The following is a 21,736-nucleotide window of genomic DNA, read 5'->3' on the forward strand; positions in this document are numbered from 1 at the left end:
TTGTGGAATTAGTCTCCAGTAGGGAGCATGCAGGAGGCAGCGTATCAATGATTCTCTCTCATCATTGCTATTTCTATACCTCTCCCTTTCCCTTCCACTCTAAAATAAAAAATATATATATTTTAAAAATAATAATGGTAGCTAAACATTGCACTATCAATAAGGGGATGTGGAAAAAGGGAAGGCTACAAAGAATCCTAAGGTGGTTGAACTAAAATTGGGTGAACTGTTGGAAACTCATGTTTAAAATATAAACATACACATATAAAAAGATGATAAATAGATCTAGACATGAGTATGTGTATATAAATACATATATATCAAAAATACACACATATATGTAATTGCATTTTCTAGCTATATCCACTAAGAGTCCTAAAAGCAATATATCCCTATACTAACAAATACACTGAATGTCCAGATCTTGACCTCAATATGATTTTTTCACTAAAAGGAACGAGGAAGGCTGCTTCTGAGATGAACAAGATGAAACTGAAACACCTTGTTCTGTCAAAGAACAATAGCAACATACTTGAAGAATGATGGGACGTTTCAAAAGGCAGAGAAACAAGCTTGAGAGACTCTTGCTGCCCTTCTGAGGCAGTTTAACCAACAATGTAATGACAGATTACTACTAATTGAATACAATTTAAATTCATAAATCCATATTGATATAAATAAACAGGAGAGAAGAGAAAACTCTGTCTCCATATAGAATAACAGTTAAAAATGAAAATCCACCTTTGGCAGCCATCATAGTGATTTTGGATTTGGGGTGAATGTTTGATAAAAAGCAAGATACTAGTGTGGTGAAGGCCCGGGGAGGGGGTGAGGGTGGGCAGGAGGGAGGTGAGTGGGGGGAAAAAGGGGACATCTGTAATACTTTCAACAATAAAGATAAATTTAAAATAATAATTTGAGTCCAACCAGTGTGGCTCAGTGGTTAAGCATCAACCTATGAACCAGGAGGATTCCCAGTCAGGGCACATGCCAGGATTGTGGGCTCAATCCCCAGTAGGGGGCATGCAGGAGGAGCCGATCAATGATTCTCTCTCATCCTCTTCTATCTCTCTCTCCCTCTTCCTTCCTCTCTGAAATCAATTAAAATTTCATTAAAAATAATAACGATTTGAGAAAATAAAAAAATAAATAAAACAAACAAAAACAAGATATTGACATAGTTTTGGATTACCTTTCTGTAAAACACCTATCAATCACAAAGGTGAAAATGGTGATGTTACCATGGAAAACCCAGGAGACACTAATTTTACAAGGATCACATAACCAGCGTAGAATATCCTACCATTGTTTGCCTCGTGCATGATACACTAAGATGATGAGCGTCAATTTTGCCTAAAATGAATGGCCTAAGTTTGTGTATGAAGAAGGACTGGATAGACCCAGATTAAGAGGCATATTACAGGAGGAAAGGCTTGTACTTTTAAAGCTGTCATGGACATGACAGACAGGGAAAAACTGAAAAAACACATCCAAATTGAACAAAATGAAAGAGACATGACAAGCAAATTCAATAAAGTTCCATGGATTGAATCCTGACAAGGAAGGAAAAAGAGACATTTTTGGATAGAGAAATTTGAATGGAGTCTGTGAATTATTTGGTAGTGTTGTATTGATGTTGATTTTCTCATTTGGATGGCTGTTATGTGAGAGTCTTTGTTTTGCTGAAATTCAAACAGTACTTGGGAGTGATGAAGCATTATGTTTGTATCTTGCCCTCAGAGGATTCTTTGGTGATTTTAAATCATGTCTGCAAATTCTCTACTGTTCCTCCTATCTGAAGGTGGACTCAACTTCTCCTCTCTTTGGTCAGCATTAGTGAATAGCTTCTAATGAATGAAAGGTGGCACAGAGACACTCATGACCACTTATTTTGGCTTCTCTCCTAACACTACTAGTTGTCTCAAGTCCCTGCAGGACTGAGGTATGGAGCAACCCTTGGTACAATCACCAGTAGCTAGATTTGACCCCCCAAAAATTGCTGGAAGCTTTATCTTCCTCAACAGTTTCTCTAAGGGGCTGCTCTGCTACTTGCACACAGCCTTATGAGGACCCAATGAGATAGCTTGCCTAAAGTCTCACATTTTAAGTGGCAGAAATGGATTTGAACCCAGATGTTATGGTTCCAGAATATGAGTTCTTAAGCATTATACCCTCTACAAGAATAGTTGTGGAATAGACAAAGAAGGAAGAATAGCAATAAAGAATTAGCATACAAAAGCATGTGGTTCTACTAGTAAGCAATATAAGGCATCTAAAATTTGTATAGGTATACAGAACTACATAAGACAGAAAATCATAGAATGACACAGTTACAACTTTTGAATAATTTACATTTTATAGTTGTGTCATTATTGTAGGATTTGAGTGGTGGGTATTTTCTGTTTTCCCTTCAAGAACCATTCTGAACCCTTTTCTGCCCTGCTTGTTACCCCCGCCCCAAGGATGGGGATAAAGACTGACCCACATGGACCCATTAATAGGCTCCTATGCTACCCGACTTCCTGTGTGTACAATGGTGGTCAGGAAAGAGGTGGCCCTGACAGGAGGTCAGGGGAAGAGTGCAGTAAGGGAATTCCCCTCTCCCTGCCCCCTCCCCATTTTCTTCTCTGCTGGATCACCCTTTACTGAAAGCCAAGTTTATTTCAGGCTGCCTTCTCCTTACAGCTGCCCTCTGAGAGCTGTGTTCTCATTCCTGAGGATGATAAGGACTCCCTACTATCACTAGCCAGGGATACTGTATAGCCCCTTCTTGATTTCCTTAAGCTCTGCCCATACATACACACCCAGTGAGAAGGTGCCATTTGTTACCTGCAGTGTCCCTGAGTGATACAATATAAGTTACCATTGAAATCTCAGTACAACACAAAAAAATAATTTAGTTAGCAGCCTACTAATACTTGATTTTATTTATAATATTTTATTCTTTTTTAGAACATAAAATGGGGTTGAGATTCCTTTAACAAGGGTTGTCTCTATTGGGAATCCTATATAATAAAGAGCTAATATGCAAATAGTTGTCATGCCCTCGTGCCCTCGGTGCCCTTGTGCCCTTATTTTGGCTTCTCTCCTAACACTACTAGTTGTCTCAAGTCCCTGCAGGACTGAGGTATGGAGCAACCCTTGATACAATCACCAGTAGCTAGATTTAACCCCAGCAAATTGCTACTGTTGTTGTGGCCAGGGGACCTGAAGCTGCACCCCCCACCCCGGCGCTGGAGCCAGGGGACCTGAGGCTGCGCTGGAGACCCTGAGGCAGAGCACCCCACCTGGCACCAGGCTGGGGGACTTGAGGCTGCACCCCCTGCTCAGGTGGGCTTCATGGGGGTGGGGCCGGCTGGGTCTGGGTCTCACACGATTTTGAGGTGAACGCGCGTGGGTGGGGAATTGACTCTGGGTCCTGCGGTGTACCCCAGGAAGATTTTCATATACATGTTATTAATTTTCTTTCACCTCTGACACTTCTATTATAGAGAAAGGGCAAATAGCAATATTAAAATACTAGAGGCCTGGTGCACGAAATTTGTGCACAGGGAGGGTGTGTCCCTCAGCCCAGCCTGCACCTTCTCCAATCTGGGACCCCTCGAGGGATGACCAACTGCTTGTTTAGGCCCCATCCCAGTAGGACCGGGCCTAAACGGGCAGTTGGATATCCCTCTCACAATCCAGGACTGCTGGCTCCCAACTGCCCACCCAACTGCCTTCCTGATTGCCCCTAACCGCTTCTGCCTGCCAGCCTGATCACCCCCTAACCACTCCCCTGCCAGCCTGATCGATGCCTAACTGCTCCCCTGCCAGCCTGTTTGCCCCCAACTGCCCTTCCCTGCAGGCCTGGTCTCCCCCAACTTCCCTCCTCTGCCGGCCTGGTCAATCCTAACTGCCCTCCCCTGCAGACTTGATCGCCCCCAACTGCACTGCCTTGCAGGCCTGGTCCCTCCCAACTGCCCTCCCCTGCTGGCCTGATCGCCCACAACTGCCCTCCCTTGCAGGCCTGGTCCCTCCCAACTGCCTTCCCCTGCTGGCCATCTTGTGGTGGCCATCTTGTGTCCACATGGGAGCAGTCATCTTTGACCACATGGGGGCAGCCATCTTGTATGTTGAGTGATGGTCAATTTGCATATTACTCTTTTATTAGATAGGATTTCCTCTAATTAATTCCCATTTAATGTGCACGGATTTTGTGCACTGGGCCACTAGTCAGGTAAATACTATGCACCATTCACAACTAAATAAGAAACAAAGTGAGTAGCCATTTGCAGAGTCAGAGGTTGGGGCTCAGGGGATAGCAACTGGTTCTGCTCTTTTTCTTCCCTGCTGTAGAGGCAAAGAAATCAGAAGCCGAGAAAGAGGTGCTAAAATAAGTGAGAATGGAGATTAAAGGAAATATAAGGAGACTACTGTGAAGACTCTCCTGCAGTGAGCTGAGAACAAAATTGAAAATACAGGTTTAAATGACAGTGGCTGAAATTTGTATAACAGGACTCTTTCAACACCTTTTTTTTAGTGACCAAGTAACTTTGATCCTTGATGCCTAAAGTAATAAACTTTAATTTTAAATTCAATCAGATTTCCAACCAAAGACTAACATTTGGTCTTAAAGTGACATAGAAATTCTTATTGATCAATCTTTGACTTGACAACAGTTGACACTGTAATTCAAATACCTCACAGAGAAACTGTGTAGGTTAAAAGAAAGTGATCTGTGAAACTTGCAGTTTTGCTGATTCTTAATGTTAAGAAACCTCTTGAGAATCTTATTACCTTAGCAATGGGCTTACAAAGGTTGTGGAATATTGAATCATGCAGCTAGAAAAAACCTTATGAGTTAAACTCTATTTCACCTTCAAGCATCTCAGACAAATGAGACTACAGTCAACATTCAAAGGTATTTTGAGAGGGAAGTCTATAACTTCCTAGGAAAAGTGATGAAGGACATATTTACAATAATAAATGTGTAAAGTGTTTTATAATCATGATGAAAACACTGACATTTAAAAAGCTTCAGACTTTGCACAACCATTTAATGAAAAATATGCAAAATTCCGAATGCTGGACATATGCCCTGAGACAAGATTCCCAAAGTTGACCCTTTCACTGAGCTGGTATAGAAAAACCTCTGCAGTCAGTACTTAAATTATACACTCTTCTGAGATGTAGAAAACAGAGGCACTCACAAAGAAACAAAACACCCCCACCCCAATTCTTAATCACATTTCAACTTAAAAATTATTGAATATGTTAATATATTTAATAGAATTAAGAACTCTTTGTGATAAAAAAACAATGTGCTTTTCTTTGGTGCTAAATATAATGTAACTAGTGGCCCGGTGCACGAAATTCGTGCACGGGGAGGGGTTGCCCTCAGCCCGGCCTGCACCCTCTCCAATCTGGGACCCTCAGGGGATGTCCGACTGCTGGTTTAGGCCCGATCCCTGTGGCTCCTAACTGCTCGCCTGCCTGCCTGATCACCCCTAACCACTCTGCCTGCCGGCCTGCTCTCCTTCAACCCCCCCAACCAGCCTTCTCGCCCCCAACTGCCCCCCCTGCTGGCCTGCTCACCTCCAACTGCCCCCCAACCAACCTGCTCACCCCCAACTTCCCCCCCACCAGCCTGATCACCCCAACTGCCCTCCCCTCCTGGCCTGATTGCCCTTAACCACCTCTGCCTCGGCCCCAATACCATGGCTTTGTCCGGAAGGATGTTTGGAAGGCCTCCCGGTCTAATTAGCATATTACCCTTTCATTAGTATAGATTTGACATATCATTAACTTGGATTTGTTTCTTATTGTTGTATTTATTTATTTGTGGCAAATCATTTATATTCTGTCATCTCAGTGCCTAAGTCTCAAATTTGGAGAGTAACTGAGGACCTACAGTTAATATCTGTGGTTACAAAAAAATAGTTTCCTAGCCTTCATAGGTGCCATGGTCTGAATGAGTTCCCTCCAAATTCAGATGATGGTATTAGGAGTTGGATCCTTTTAGAGGTGATTAGATCAAAAGGGCAGAGCCTCATAGATGGAATTAGTGCTCTTATTAAAGAGGTTCCAGAGAGAGCCATTGCCCCCTTCCACCACATGAGGACACAGTCAGAAGGTGCCAGTTATAATTCAGAGAGAGAACTCCCACCAGGCAGTCACCCTGCTGGCACCATGCTCTTTGACTTCAAGCCTCCAGATGTGAGAAGTAAATTCCTATTGTTTATGAATTACCCAGTCTCTGGCATTTTGTTATAGCAGCACAAGTGGACTAATATGATAGGTATACAAACTATGAATTTGGATTATATAGCATTTTCCTCCAATCCAGTGATTATCAGACTTTTGGCCATTAGTTTCCTGGGGTTTTATGTAAGATCCTACTCAACAATTATAACTCTACCCTCTTTCTTTCTCAAGGGAACATGCTGGAATACAGGGGAGTGAAACTAAGGGTATTTAGTCCCATTAAGTATCTTCTAATTTAGTTAAACATAAATAATGTACGAAAGTAGGTATCTAAATTATTATTCATAACATATTTCTTAAAATTTCACAACAGTTCAGAATACATCACAATGTAATAACTCCAAAATTAAAAAAAAAACTAATGCTAACCCAATAGTTCCCTCATATATAAATTGATTCCATTGTCCAAAACAATTTAATGGAACCAGGTAGAAATTAATTTTTTAAATCCCCCAAATCACTTCCTGGTGATGATAAAGTATTTTATTTCTGGGAATCTAAAGGCTATTCTTACCAACTCAAAAGTACTTAATAAATTCACTTAGTTCATTATTTACTAAGGACCAACTGTGCACTGTACCAAGAGGTTTGCCATGAAGTATAACCACAAAAGGATATATGTCAATAATTCCAGTTCTTAAAAAACACAGTCTATAATAGCTGCCAAATAGATGTATTAAATATATGTTTTAATTTCTTGGCACACATTTTTAAGAGAAAGAGAACAGATTATGTTCTGAACAACACCTATACTATGTTTTAAAACTCAAATCTCAAATCCAAGATAATTTGAGAAGTTGAATGCATTTCCTATGGATTCTGACTTAAAGGCTATCTTCCACATAAAATGTCAAATGACATGTGATTCTACCTTCCTGACTTGCCCTGAGGTAGTATCCTTAAAAATTGACCTACTGTTTATATATTTAAGGTCTTTTAAACAACCTCTTTAGCATTTTCCTACAGTTTGGGACTAGGTTACAGTGTCCATGACAAAAGGACAATATGGAGGGCTGATTAAGAGTTGGATACCCAGGAATAAATGCTCAAGAGCATTTTCCCTGTAAAAATCTCATACCAATTGATGACATCAATGATTAAGCCAGCTAACTACAGATAAGTTCATTATCATTTTTTTCTGATACAGTGACCTTACCCATTTATACATCCATCCAATTATCTATTAGTATTTTTATTTAAAAAGAAATTGTACTATATTCTAAATGTTGGGAATGTAGACTGAAGACAATCTATTATTGCTTTCTAAGTATGCAGATACATAAAAGTATTATAAATACTGTAGTTTTAGAATAAGATACATAGGAGACCTGAGAAGCAAATGAACAATCCTGCTTAGAAATGGAAAGGCAAAAAAGACTCTATAAACTGAAACATGAAATAAGTTTGGGCAGATTTTCATGAATGTGTGTGGTTGAGGGGTTGGGTATAGGGTATGGTAGTTTTTGATATTTCAGGTAGAAGGAACAGTTTGACCAAAGGGATGATACTGTACAATGCCACAATTTGGAGAAGTTAAAGTAGCTCAGTACTGCTGGAATTTGGGTGCAAGGAGAGTGAGGTACGAGATGAGGTTGGGAAGATGTGGGATGCCCTTGTGTATCATATAAAGGACCTTTGACTTTATTCTAAGCAGAGATAAGCCATTGATAAAGCATTCTAATAATGCATAGCCAATAAATACTCCACAGACAGCAGGCACACTAATCTTGTATAAAATGAACTAAACGTAATAAAGAGTCAATCAACAGACATGACCCTACTCCCTTACAAACTTAGAGTCTAATGATGGAGTAGTAAAAATGAAAGTATCAGGAAGAATGCCTTTTTATAAGAAGACTCAACATAGCATTGTTCCCTTGCAACCTCACTTAACCTGTCTATTCTTTAAACATTTTCCGTTGAAGTACCTTAAATGAAAGAACAAAGTGAAATATAGATTTTTGTCTAAATCTCTATAGCTACCTGTTTAAAAGAGGTTGCAAGCGGGGGTAGATCAATATTTTTTGAACTGTAATACCAATCAAAGTAAATGGGTTTTTCTTTTGAAAGAACCGTAACTGCTAGGAGCCTAAGAGCAGCCATCAAAAACATTCAAACATTATTGCTCTTACTGTATCTACCAGGTGGTAAAAAGGAGTTATAATTATTTGAAGGCATATCTATAATATCTATAAAACAAGTAAGAAAAGTCAACCACTCTTATTTAAAAAAGACTACATTGAGAAAGCCAGAGTGCAACAAATGAGGAGAATATGCCTTCTGTCTTAAAAATAATAACATTGCTACAGTATTAGGCCTTTATGGAATTAAGCTCTGGCTCTATTCATATGACCTTTTCAATCTAAGAAACAGGTATTGAGCTCCCATCTGTGCTGAATTAGTCATTGGGGGTTGGAGGGAAGTATCTTAAATGAATTGAACTAGGCATTTCCTCAAGAAGATAAGCACAGCATTTAATCAGGCTTTTTGAAGCACTGGTGATAAATATGGAAATAACAAATAAATATAGCATAAGGTCTTTGGATCTGGTTTCTTCATATAATTTAGGTTTCTAGGGCTACTATGATAAGCCCTATTTCATTGTATCTGGCTGTATTTCAGTTTCCAGGGGCTCTGTGCCGAATAAAATTTTATTTTCTGAAGAGGACCCTATATCAATCATACATATCTTAGTTTGAATTTGAATGATTATATAACTTCTTGCAAGTTATCTTCTTGCAAGTTGTGAATTTTAATCATCAAGTAACTTCTCATAAGTTAAAAAAAACTGAATAAGATATAGAAGGTATTTTGCAAATAAGAAGTACAAATTGCCAGCTGTAAAAATAGTCACAAGAATGTAAGGCATAGCATAGGGAATATAGCCAATAATATTATAATAATACACAATGTATGGTGTCAGATGGGTACTAGACTTATTGGGGGGATCACTTCGTAAGGCACATACATGTTTAATCACTATGGTATACATCTGAAACTAATATAATTTTGTATATCAATTGTAATTTAAATTCTGGAAAAAAAATTAAAAATTTAAAAAAGAAAAAATATATTACCAGGCAAATTTCAGCCTTCATGAGGAGATTTTCCTTGAAATGCCCTAAAATAAGCCAGAATACTGTAAGTGGAAACCACACCAGCATTGAGAATATAGTACATCTCAAAATATTTAGACAAAATCTAGGCTCTGAGAAATAAAAAAATAATAATAATAATGATAGAGAAAAAAGTAGGAGCAGCTGAACTAGTTCAATGGATTGTAGACTCCTTGAGCAGTAAACATTTCTAAATTATCTTCAAATGCCTGGGACCCAGAAAATGGGAAGCGTCCAATGTGTTATTTTCTCTTCTTTGTTTTAATGAATCATAAAGGAAATCAGAGGTAGGAAAATAGGAAGTCAAAGCTGGACCTCATTAGAAACTCTACTTTACACTAATTATTTATAACTGTACTAATCCCAAGCATTATGATCTGGATTTATGAATAGGTGCTGGATTAGATTTACAGAGAAACATCATAAACAAAAGTATGACATATTATCTCCATCATTTTTTAAAAAATAGTTATTTACTACTTGTATATCAAGGCATTCTAGAAAAAACTGATTTACGACATCATGTCTGACTATTATGTAACTGGTGGTCTGTGTGCCTCTGTGGATTGATATATATGGGGACAGAGATCAAGGAGAGAAAAATTGTGCGCAGAGGCCTGAGGGGAGAGAGAAGAGAGACAACAATTATTGAGAAACTGATTTTTGAACCTTTGTTGACCCATGGGAAAGATTTTGATCTTAGAGAGTGAAGTTGGGGTTAGAAGAAAAATTTGTGATTCTGGGAACAAGTCAGTGGTGCTATAGGCTTCAGATGAAAAACAAGAAAAAAAAAGAAAACTTGTGCCACTCATGTATACCTCCCCAGGCATTCTTAGGTTTTAAACTGTGAGCTTACATGACCAACAATTGAAAGGTAGCTTTGTCAGAAAAGCAGGATTCTCAGTAAAATGTTATTTTGATTAAAATAATAAAACATAAATAAATAAAAATGTCTTGTCAAGTTGGTGGAGAAAAAACCAATTATAGTTCAACTTGGTAATTGTAGACTGATCCAATATTTAAAGTAATCTCTTTAGGAAACTCAGTTACTTTCTATTAAACAGATCTCAGTTCTATTAAACATATTACAGTTTAAGAGGCTGATTTATGTAAATCTTTTATCTTCTCCTGTTCTTCAAAGTGGTTACATAAAGGGGTGGGCTTAAGTGACATAAAAAAGACTAGCAAGCCCTGGCCTGTGTGTTCAGTGGTTAGAGCACCAGTCCATGTTCAGAAGGGTCCATTCCTGGTCAAGGGCATGTACCTGGCTTGCAGGTTAGATCCTCATCCCTGGTCTGGGCCATAGATGTGTCTCTTTCACATCAATGTTTCTCTCTCTATCTCTCCCTCCTTCCCTCCTTTCATTCTCTATAAAAACCAATAGGGCCCAGCTGACATGGCTCAGTGGTTGAGTGTTGACCTATGAACCAGGAGGTTACCATTTGATTCCCGGTCAGGGCACATGCCTGGATTACTGGCTTGATCCCCAGTGTGGGGCATGCAGGAGGCAGCCTATCAATGATTTTCTGTTATCACTGACATTTCTATCTCTCTCTCCCGCTCCCTTCCTCTCTGAAATAAATACAAATATATTTAAATATAAATAAATAAAATGATTATCTTTAAAAAATCAATAGGAAAAATATCTTCAAATGAGGATTTAAAAAAAAGACTAGCAAGACTAAGGAGGCCAGTAACTGTCCTATGTCTTTTGATAGTTTTGTTGTCACTGATGAAGAGTCATTGGCTTAATATCTTAGTTGGCTTGATGAGTTTTCAGGAGAAATTATTCCAGTCTAGAATTTTGGGCATTCAAGGAATCTGGCCATTTGCTCTCAAGGTATCTGGCTTTGCAGCTTTTAACTTGGGTCTCTGGGTCCCTCCATTAGAATTGTAAGGAGCTCTGCATGTATTCACTAGGGCAGGTAGGAGGTACTACATCCCCACACATGTCCAGACTGTGTGGAACAAAAACAGAAAAACAGAGTCTGAAGTTTCTCCCATACCTAGGAAAAGGGAAGTTGGATTCACTCTGGCCGGAAGATTTCTCCATCCAACTCAGCACTTGGAAAGCTGGTTATTACTCTGTCATTGAGGCATAGCCTTACTTTTCCCCACAATTCCTCAAGCTGATGGTGGTGCTGGCTCTAGGCTTTTTATTTTCTCTACTTCATATTCTTGTCCTCTATTGTAATGAGTCTGAAGATCTAACTTGCACACATTTACACGGGCATCTCTATAAACTATGGAGGAAGCTCTGTGGTGATAGGATTCATAAGTAAACCAGTTATAAAATTTATTTTTCTCTCTGACAAAACCTGGATTTCAAGACTATTTTCTCAACTCAATTCAAAATCACACTTGGGTAGGCAAAAGCTGAGCTATCCTCTTCTCTTTGCATTACTCCTTAGTAACTCCTGTGCCGATGCCTTTGAGGCATATGAACTTGGTGACGTGGGATGACAGTTATATACATAGCAATGCAAGAGAGAAAAGGCCGCATATAACAAAACGTAATTTCATTTATATGTTTGTAATTCAGACTTTTCACTACTTCACCTTGAAAATTCCTACTCATTCTTTAAGACTTAATGTAAGGCGTCATTTTGGGCAGCCTTTATTGTACCCCCATTTTTAGCAAATCATTTCTGTTTGCTCTAATAGTAAGAGTACATATTAAAATGACCTAATGTACCTGACCCCACTTTTCTGAAAGTCTGTAGATATGGGAACCTTGCCTATTTCATCTTTTTATTCATCTATTTCACTAACACAGAGCATGGGACACAGTAGGCAATTTAAAAAGTTCTTAAAGGCAAATGTAAATCTATTTATAAGATTAGTATTAGTGTTGTTGCTATTGAAAAAAAAGATTTATAACTGAATGCCCTTCCCTCATTTTTTTTTTCTTTTCTTAATTGATCTTAGGGAGAAGAGAGAGAAAGAGAGGAAGAGATAAAAAGATGGATCAGTTGCCTCCCATATGTGCCTGACTGGGGATTGAACCTGCAACCTGAGTATGTGCCTTGACTGGAATCAAACCTGCCACAATTTGTTGTATGAGACAATGCTCCAACCCACTGACACACACTGGCCAGGGCTGAATACCTCTTAATGGAGCAGAAATCATACGTCTAAAGTATTTTTAAATTTGATGGAAATGTTATTCTGATATCAAAATACAAGAAATCAAGTAATCAGATTTGTTATAACCATACTAATTATATCAAATTTCATGTGGAAGAAAATTTAGTTCTTTAGGTATATATATATATCATGGAAGAAAACTAGAAGTATGATTGTATAATGTAAAAGTTATGTTTATTTTCCAGAAAGATATTACAATTTAGGGCAGGAAGGTTGGCAATATAGCAAGGCCCCAAAGAATGCAAGGAAAGAAAAGCAAGGAGTAAAGGGAATTAATAAGATTTAAAGTCCTTTGCAGGCAGCATTCTAGAGGTGAACTACATTTAGTCAGTTAGGTGTATCCAGGGGAGATTTGAAAAGTCAGAGAGAAAGAAGCCATCCTGCTTGTCTTCCCTGTGCTTTCTGTTCAGGAAAGCACGCATGAACGTTGGGTTTCCCTAAAGTTGAACCCCACTGTCCAGTCATGACTTCAAAGGCCTTGATTCCTGAAAGGAAGCCTTGTTGACACCCACGTGAACTTTCTGACTTCCCACCCTCCTTACTGTGGTAGACAGCATCCATTTGTCAGTTTGTTTCTTGCCATTGTTCTGGAAGTCTCTTATGGAAACCAGATCTAGAACCAGCTCTTTTGGCCTTCTAACAACTTCATAAAAACTAAAAACAAAACAAAAATTAGCCCTTTCTATTTAAAATGGCTAGAGAGCATTTTTTTTTTTCCATTCAGCTGAACCCTGACTGACAAAGCAGGTTAGCACATTATTTTGCACAAATGTAGGTGTTCTGTGGTATTCAAATTATTCTTCATAAGACATTAAAACCATCTACAATAAAAGCTAAGTATTACTTAGTTCACTTATAAAATAATGTTCTAAACATTTATATTTTAAAGAGCTCTAGGCCAATGTCAATCTCAAATACACACAAAGAACTATATCCATCCTCCTACAGAACTGAGATGCTTGTAGTTCAACTAAATAGCTCATTCCCTCTCCAGACTGTGGGCAATTTATGCAATAAGCATTCCCTGAAACTCTCTATGTGCCAAGCACAGATTCTTACCAGAAAATAAAAATGTTGGTTGAGGAGCTCAAAGTCTAGATTTCAAACAGATAATGTAAATATAGGTAATATTTTATCCAAATTTCTATTAAATAATATGGAAGTGGAGAGAGAATAATCTTCAAGGGAAGTTTAGATGACTTTATTTTTTATTTTTTAATTGATTTTTTAATTTAATTTTTTATTTTTTAAAATAAATCTTTATTGTTCAGATTATTACAGGTGTTCCTGTTCCCCCCCCGCCCCAGATAGCTCCCCTCCACCTGATTCCCCACCCCACCCCATGCCCTTATCCCCCGCCATTGTCTTCATCCATAGGTGTAAGATTTTTATCCAATCTCTTCCCGCACCCCTCACACCCCCTTCCCCCTGAGAATTGTCAGTCCACTCCCTTTCTATGTCCCTGATTCTATTATATTCACCAGTCCATTCTGTTCTTCAGATTTTTTATTCACTTGATTTTTAGATTCACTTGTTGGTAGGTATGTATTTGATGTCATTTTGTTATTCATAATTTTTATCTTTACCTTTTTCTTCTTCTTCCTCTTCTTAAAGAATACCTTTCAGCATTTCATATAATACTGGTTTGGTGGTGATGAACTCCTTTAGCTTTTTCTTATCTGTGAAGCACTTTATCTGACATTCAATTGTGAATGATAGCTTTGCTGGGTAGAGTAATCTTGGTTGTAGGTTCTTGCTGTTCATCACTTTGAATATTTCTTGCCACTGCCTTCTGGCCTGCATAGTGTCTGCCAAGAAATCAGCTGACAGTCGTATGGGTGCTCTTTTGTAGGTAACTAACCGTTTTTCTCTTGCTGCTTTCAAGATTCTCTCTTTGTCTTTTGCCCTTGGCATTTTAATTATGATGTGTGTTGGTGTGTCCTCTTTGGATTCCTCTTGTATGGGGTTCTGTGCGCTTCCTGGACTTGTAAGTCTGTTTCTTTCACCAGGTAGGGAAAGTTTTCTGTCATTATTTCTTCTAATAGGTTTTCAATATTTTGCTCTCTCTCTTCTTCTGGCACCCCAAAAATTCGGATGTTGGTACACTTAAAGTTGTCCCAGAGGCTCCTTACACTATCTTCATATTTTGGGTTCTTTTTTTCTTTTTGTTTTTCTGGTTGGGTGTTTTTTGTTTCCTCATAATTCAGTTCTTTGGTTTGAGTCTTGGGGTACGTTGATCTACAGTTGAGTTTCTGTATATTCTTTATTTTAGACAGTGTATGCTTAATTTCTGACTGGTCCTTTTCCATTTTTTTGGCATTCTCACTAAGATCCTTAAAGGACTCACTAAGTTCCTCAGAGGTTTTTAGAAGATTCTTGAGTAACCTTATAAATGTGGTTCTGAACTCTATGTCTTCCAGTAGTTTGTTTTCCTCCATTTCTTTCTTTTGTGACATGTTTCTTTGTCTCCACGTTTTGGCTGCTTCCCAGTGTTGATGGAGTGGCTTTGTGTGGTAGGTGGCCTATAGGAGCCAGTAGCTCAGCCTCCCCAATCACCTGAGGTGGACACTCTTGGTACACCCCTTTGTGGGCTGAGTGCAAAGTCTTGGTGTATTTAAGCCTTGATTGCTGTTGGTATACTGGGAGGAATTGACCTCCAGGCCAATTGGCTGTGAGGACCCGCTCCGTCTATAATGGAAAAACTGCTGCGCTGGAGACATGCTTATGGTGCAGGACTTGTTTCAGTGGGGCTTTGGTGCTCACTGAGTCTGCCTCTTGAATGTGTCACTTATGGATGTGAGGAGTTGAAATCTGGTGTCTCACACTGACCACTAGGTACACTGGCTTCTGGATCTCCAATGGGGTGCAGGTCAGCTACTGTCTGAGGCCACCCAGCAGGAGCTACAGCGAGAACTACAGTTTTCAGGTAAACACCTAAACTGCTGCCTCGCACAACAATTTTAAAACTACAACTAAAAGACAAAATGTCTATCACCCAGAACCACGGGAGAGCTGGCTGAGTGGAAGTTCTACAACTAGAAGGAAAGAGAAAAGAGCACTGAGACCTGCACAAGTGCTGAAAAGCTGAGGTACGCAGGCGCGCGATCCGGGCTGGCTGCCTCTGAAATCCAGTTTCTGGGGAGACACGGGGGACCCAAACTCCTACGGGGAGAAGCTGAACTGTCAGCCATTGGGTCGGAAAGTGAGGGTGGCTTGCTTGCAGAGCTGCACGCAGGAATAATTGTTTACTGCGCTGGGGCGCAGGACGTGGGGATGCATACGGAGACGCAGAGCCGGCTAACTGGCAGCCATCGCTGTTTGCCACGCCCTAGCCTAGTGACGCCCTGAGACCCCGCCCCGCACAACCTACAAACCCACCCAAGCTCCAAGCAGCGGCTTTAGCATATGAATGGCCTGCCCTATTGCAGCTTAACCTAGCAGACTTGCAGCCCGGGTCAGACAGCTCCAAAACCTCCAAACCCCAAGCAAAGAGGAGAAAACTGTAGATGACTTTACTATTCTGAAATGATCACTTTGGAATATATCATCATCCTTTACTGTAAATGATTCTATTTTTACACTTTCTATAAAGTCTACTTCAATTCCCCAATTCATCTGTGATCCTATTGTGCTTTAACATTGGAACAGGGCCTATGACAAAGTCAGTCCCCATGCATATGGTGAAATGCCAATAGTAAGTTAAACGTGCTCACTCTATATCTTGCTTTCCCATATTTTCATTAAAATAAAGAAAGGAAATAAAGTTGTGTGTGTGTTTGTGTGTATAGAGTGAGAGAGACAATGTACATCGATATGGCAAAATCTTGAAAGCTAGTGAACAGTATATCAGTACCTCTTTTATCATTCTTCCTAGATGTCTTTCAGTTTTAAAAATTTTTAAATAAAAATAAAAAACAAACCACTCACTTAAAATAAGTTATTATTCATAAGCTAAAAATTATTATTAGTATGCATATTAATAGTAATCACAATAAAATAGATGTCATAAATTAAACAAGAATATTAAAATGATTCATTTCTAACTGAACATAAAAAAAATCAAAACACATTTTCTTTGTATGTCCCTGAATATATAGTATATAATAGTCTAAAATAGAGACCCAAGTTAGTGATAAAAAATTCAGATGACATATTTTGTAAGTGACAAGCAGGTTACTTAACCATTTGTTGACGGGTAACAAAAAATAAATTATCTGTCAATACATCTGTACAATATAGAGTTAAATTATCAGTTTTAAATCTGAAAATCTATATATTCCATAATCATTAACTTAAGCATGTAGAACTATTAACACAGAGAGTAAGAAAAAGGAACACTGATATTACAGATCTCAACAAAAAATGACGAGCACTCATTTTATCATGACTTTTCTTGTCAATAGTGACAGAATATGTGCTCTCCCTATTTCCTAATAAAGGAGCTATTCTGTCCTGTGCAACCAATGGGTCAAAACACATCAGTACATTAATCACAAGCATTTCAATATGTATTTTCTAGTTCTCGTGGTGAGTATATCAGACTTGACATGTCACATCTCCCACTCATGAAGGCAGCAAATGGCTTAGTTGATATATTTCATTAAAGTGTAAGATAAATTCTAAACATCAAATGCCAACAACAATGACTTTTCCTTCTTGTCAAGAAATAAAAGTATTATTCTCTATGGGAGCCTTTTTTTCAGAGTTCAACCCACATTGCTACAGTGGTTTTAGATGCAATAATGAGCTGATATTAATGTGGGAGGAAACAGAGTTTAGAAGCACAGGCTTTAGAGTCAAGCTATCTAGGTTTAAATCTCACCTTTGCTACTGATGATTCTGTAACTTTGGATATTTTACTTAAAATCACTAAGACCCAGTTATGCCATTCCTACCAGAAGGAACACAATAATATCCACTTCATAGAATTATTAGCATGCTTAAATCACATAATTAATACATCACATTGTCTGGTACATACAAAGCACACAGGTTTTGTTATTCTGTAAATATGTATTGAACACCCAATCTGTGCCATGTATTGCACTAGGCACTTGGGACATTGTAGTGAACAAAAGAGAACCTCAATTGCACCTCTTTCCCCCAAAACAATGTAAATGGCACAGAAACCTTATTTTCTTTAATCTGGCTTTTCCTTTTGATTTGTTTTCCTTTGAGTCAAACTGGCCTCACCCAGTGCCTTGACTCACTCATTTCCCTCTCTCTTGGTTTAACCATTAAGCCTTCAAGATAAAGAGGTTCTGGTCAGTATTCAGTAGTCTTAGGAACAAGGTCCTGGGTCTATTGACTACAGAGACTGAGCTTTTCAATCAAACCATCGGGGAGCCAGGCCTTTGAGCATGAGCTACCTGCACTCCAGGCAGAGTGCCATCTCCTAAATAAATCCTTACTTTTTGGTTGCAAACACCTGTTTGTTTTTTATTGGGCTTTGATGTGCACAGGTAATTGGACCCCTTCAATCCAGTAACAATGGGAAAACAAAAGACAAAGAGAAACACCAGCCCTTGGGGAGTTTATATTAGAGTAGACAGAGAAAGACAAGACAATATAAACATGATAATTTATAGTATATTAAAAGGGATAGCACTATGTATAAATAGATAGAGAATAAGGAAATTGTGGAGAGGTAAGTGGGTTACAATTTTTAATATAGTGTTTAAAGCAAGACTCCATAAAAAATGACATTTGAGCTGAGAATGTAAAAGATGAGGGAGTTATCCTACATCTATAAAGGGAAAGGCTCTAAGTCCCTGAGCTGACAACAGCAAGGGGGACACAATATGACTTAAGTTTTGGAAGGATCATTTTAGCTGCTGTGCTGATGGGGACAAAGGGTGGAAGCTGATAAATTAATTAGGAAATTATTGCAGTAATCTAGGTGATTGGCAATGGTGGCCTGACCACACTAAGAGCAGTGAAGGTGGTGAAATGTGATTGGATTCTAGATATATTTTCAAAGTGAAGCTAATAGGATTTGCTGATAGATGAGATGAGGTGGACAATGAGAGAAGGAAGTTAATCAATGACATCTCCAATCATTTTGGTCTTAGTAAGGAAGATAAAACAGTTTGGTAGAAAATCAGTTCAGTTGAGTTTGGGAAATCTGTTAGTTATCTAAGTGGAAATATCAAGAAAGCAGTTGAATTTCTGGGTCTCTAGCAAGTAGATGGCAATGTAAATGTGAGGTGACACATGGATGGTATTTACAACATACCACCAGATGGAATCACTGAGGGAATGAGTTACAGAAGAGAAGAGGACTAAGGACTGCAAACATTAAGTGACTGGGCAGAGGAGGAGAAAGTGTGGTAGGAGAAAAACGCAAAGTGCAGTGCTCTGGAACACAAGTGCATAAAAGGAAAGAGGAAAGCCGGATACTTAATGCTGAGTTAATTACTGCTGATTTGTCAAGTAAGATGTGTAGAGAATCAACTACCAGACTTAGCAAATGTGGAGGTTATTTTTTACCTGGACAAGATAAGTTTTAATACCACCATGGTAGTAAACACTTGTCTGAAAAAATGGATTTAAGTGACTGTGGGAAAAGGCAAATCAAAGATAAGCAAGAGTAAACAATTCTGCTGAGAAATTTTGTAGCAAAGAGAAGCAAAGATATGGGGTAATAGCTAGCAGGGGAATCAGGGTAAAAATAAATTATCTTCTCCTTTTCTTTCTTTCTTTCCTTTTTTCTACCACCATTTATCCCTGTTTGTATGATTAAGGGGATAAGTCTATAGAGATAGGAAGTTTGTGCAGGAGAAAGAGGGAAGACTGGCTGGAGCAACGTTCTGGAGCAAGCTAGAGGCAGTGGGTTTAGTGTCCTAGTGGATGCTCTAAATAAAAGCGTTGCTATTTTATTTCCACAGTCAGGAAGACACCATAAACAGGTAAAAATGTGAGTATCTCTGTATAACTAGCAATAGGTATGGCAAATAATTAATGTCAACTAAAATAAGACTAACTCTAATGGGAAACTTGTGAATGCTAATTAGTTCCTTAACTTATCCCATAGTAACTCAAATGGAAGCTGATTAAATATAAATCTACTGAATCTAAACCATTTTTACAAAACATATTTATACAAATTAGTTTCTAACTCAACTGAAGTATATTTTGTTTTTTTATTTTATTTTCTATAAATTAAAAGGGTAATTGACCAGCAACTGCTTTTATTTGCTTTTGTAACATCAAGATGTAGTACCTCAAAATTCCTTACCTAATTTAAAAAAAAGAAAAAAAGATCCAAAGCATTTATTTCCAATTAACTGTTATATAAGGTATAAAATTACAGTTAATTTGGATTTTAATTCACTAAACATTTATTTCTTATTAAGTTTTAACCAGTAAAATGAGACTTAGGCAGGAAAGAAGAAATGTAACATTGCAAATTGTATATTATTGTTCTGAGCATGCAGGCTACTTCTTATTGAGAGACATCAATAGCAATTATAGAATTACTGTTTAGGTAGGTGAGGCCATTGATACTAACTAGCATATAACCTCTGCTTCCTCTTAGGCTTAAAGTACATTCTTAGTATTTAGCCATTGACTATGAGTTGGGTCAATACTCAAGATAATTTTATTAGTATATGAATGTGAAATTCTAATCCCCAAAGTGATGGCATTAGGAGGAGGGGCCCTTGGGAGGTGATTAACCATAAGGATGGAATCCTCATGAATGGGGTTAGTCTCCTATAAAGGACACCCCAGAGAACTGCTCCCTTGCTCCTTATGCCCTGTGAGGACACAGAGAGAAGTTTGCAAACTGGGAGGGAGCTTTCACCAGATATCAAATTTACCAGTGCTGTGATCTTGAACTTCCCAGCTTCCAAAACTGCGATAAATAAATAAATGTCTTTAATTTATAAACTCCTCATTCTATGGTATTTTCATTCTAACAGACTGAATGGACTAAGGCAGGGAGGTAGTTGGTGAAGATGCAGATAGAGAAAGGGTCATACATCTTTGTAAGCCTAATACTGAGAAGAGTGCCTGGTGCAACATATACTGGTACACCAGTGCCTGTTGATTAGATATTAATTAGATTCAGATTGTATTTTGGAAGAGGGAGCATTGCTCATCTAACTAACAGGATTTTAGTCTTTACTATATTGAAATTCTTTATCCCATACCATTATTTGCATAATTAAGATAATAAAGTGATTGAGTAATCCAAATACTATAGAACCCTCTTTAAATTAAAGCAAATGATGCAGATAAGAGTGATTGAGTGATTTGATAATTGATGTATGGTATTAAATTTAATAATTAATAACATCAGGCAAGAAAATGATGCTACATCAAATGGATAAAGACAAGAACCAATGAGGATAAAATTCCAGAGAAAATGGCTGATTGAACCTCATTTTATTCCTCAATTTAAGTTATGAACAAATAAATAAAGAATTAAAGGCACAAGGACTGTGCTACTTAATTTGTTTAGCATCATTCTTTAAACCTCAAAAATACAGATATCATTAAGTAGTCTCATATGCTATTAAATAAGCTCTTTTTTTTTTAATTCAACATATATATTGAATCAAAGCCAAAACTATAAAAATGTATAATTGCCAATGATCATTTTATTTACAGGGAGTTTTCTTACACTGTGTTAAGGCCCTATATAAAATCAGCAGCAACAATTTGTCAAAGAGATAAACTGTGTCCTGCATTTGATTTTCCACCAACTGAATATAATTAATTGGTTGTAGTGCTACAGATATGAGATTCTGAGCAAAGCAACATAAACATAAAAGGATCTCTTTTATTGAGTAATCATAATCTTCTGTGGTTTCTTTCCAACTCTGTTTAACATGTGAACAAGATATTTTCTGTTAAATTAAACTCACAAAGGGGATGATTGAGCATTTAAACTTGGAGAATGTTACATAATGCTTCAAGATTCTTAATGACTTCAGTAGAAATGGCATAATTTTCCTTCATAGTTTGAAAATTGGCTTTTTAAAAAATGCTTACCATCAGCCAATAAGTATAATTAAAAAGGATAGAATCAAAACTAATTGTTTCCATTTTCACACTAATGCCATTGTATATTGGTTATTTCACAACACATGATTTTTGTGACCGAGGGTTGATTATATAGCATTAGTCTACTTTATATTACTTTTCTGAAATAAGTACACTTCACCCAATCTTATTCAAAATGAAATGCAACAGTGAAATACTGATGGCTTCCAAATGGTATT

The 21,736-nt window shown here is 37.9% G+C and overlaps 1 protein-coding gene across 2 annotated transcripts in view; it reads right to left on the reverse strand.

Annotated features, from left to right (window-relative positions):
- The window catches only part of CSMD3 (CUB and Sushi multiple domains 3), a 931,825-nt gene that overhangs the window by 385,575 nt on the left and 524,514 nt on the right, over nt 1-21,736 (reverse strand). The gene's annotated exons all lie outside the window — the stretch shown is intronic.

Source organism: Plecotus auritus (assembly GCF_963455305.1).
Source record: "Plecotus auritus genome assembly, chromosome: 11".
NCBI lineage: Eukaryota > Metazoa > Chordata > Mammalia > Chiroptera > Vespertilionidae > Plecotus > Plecotus auritus.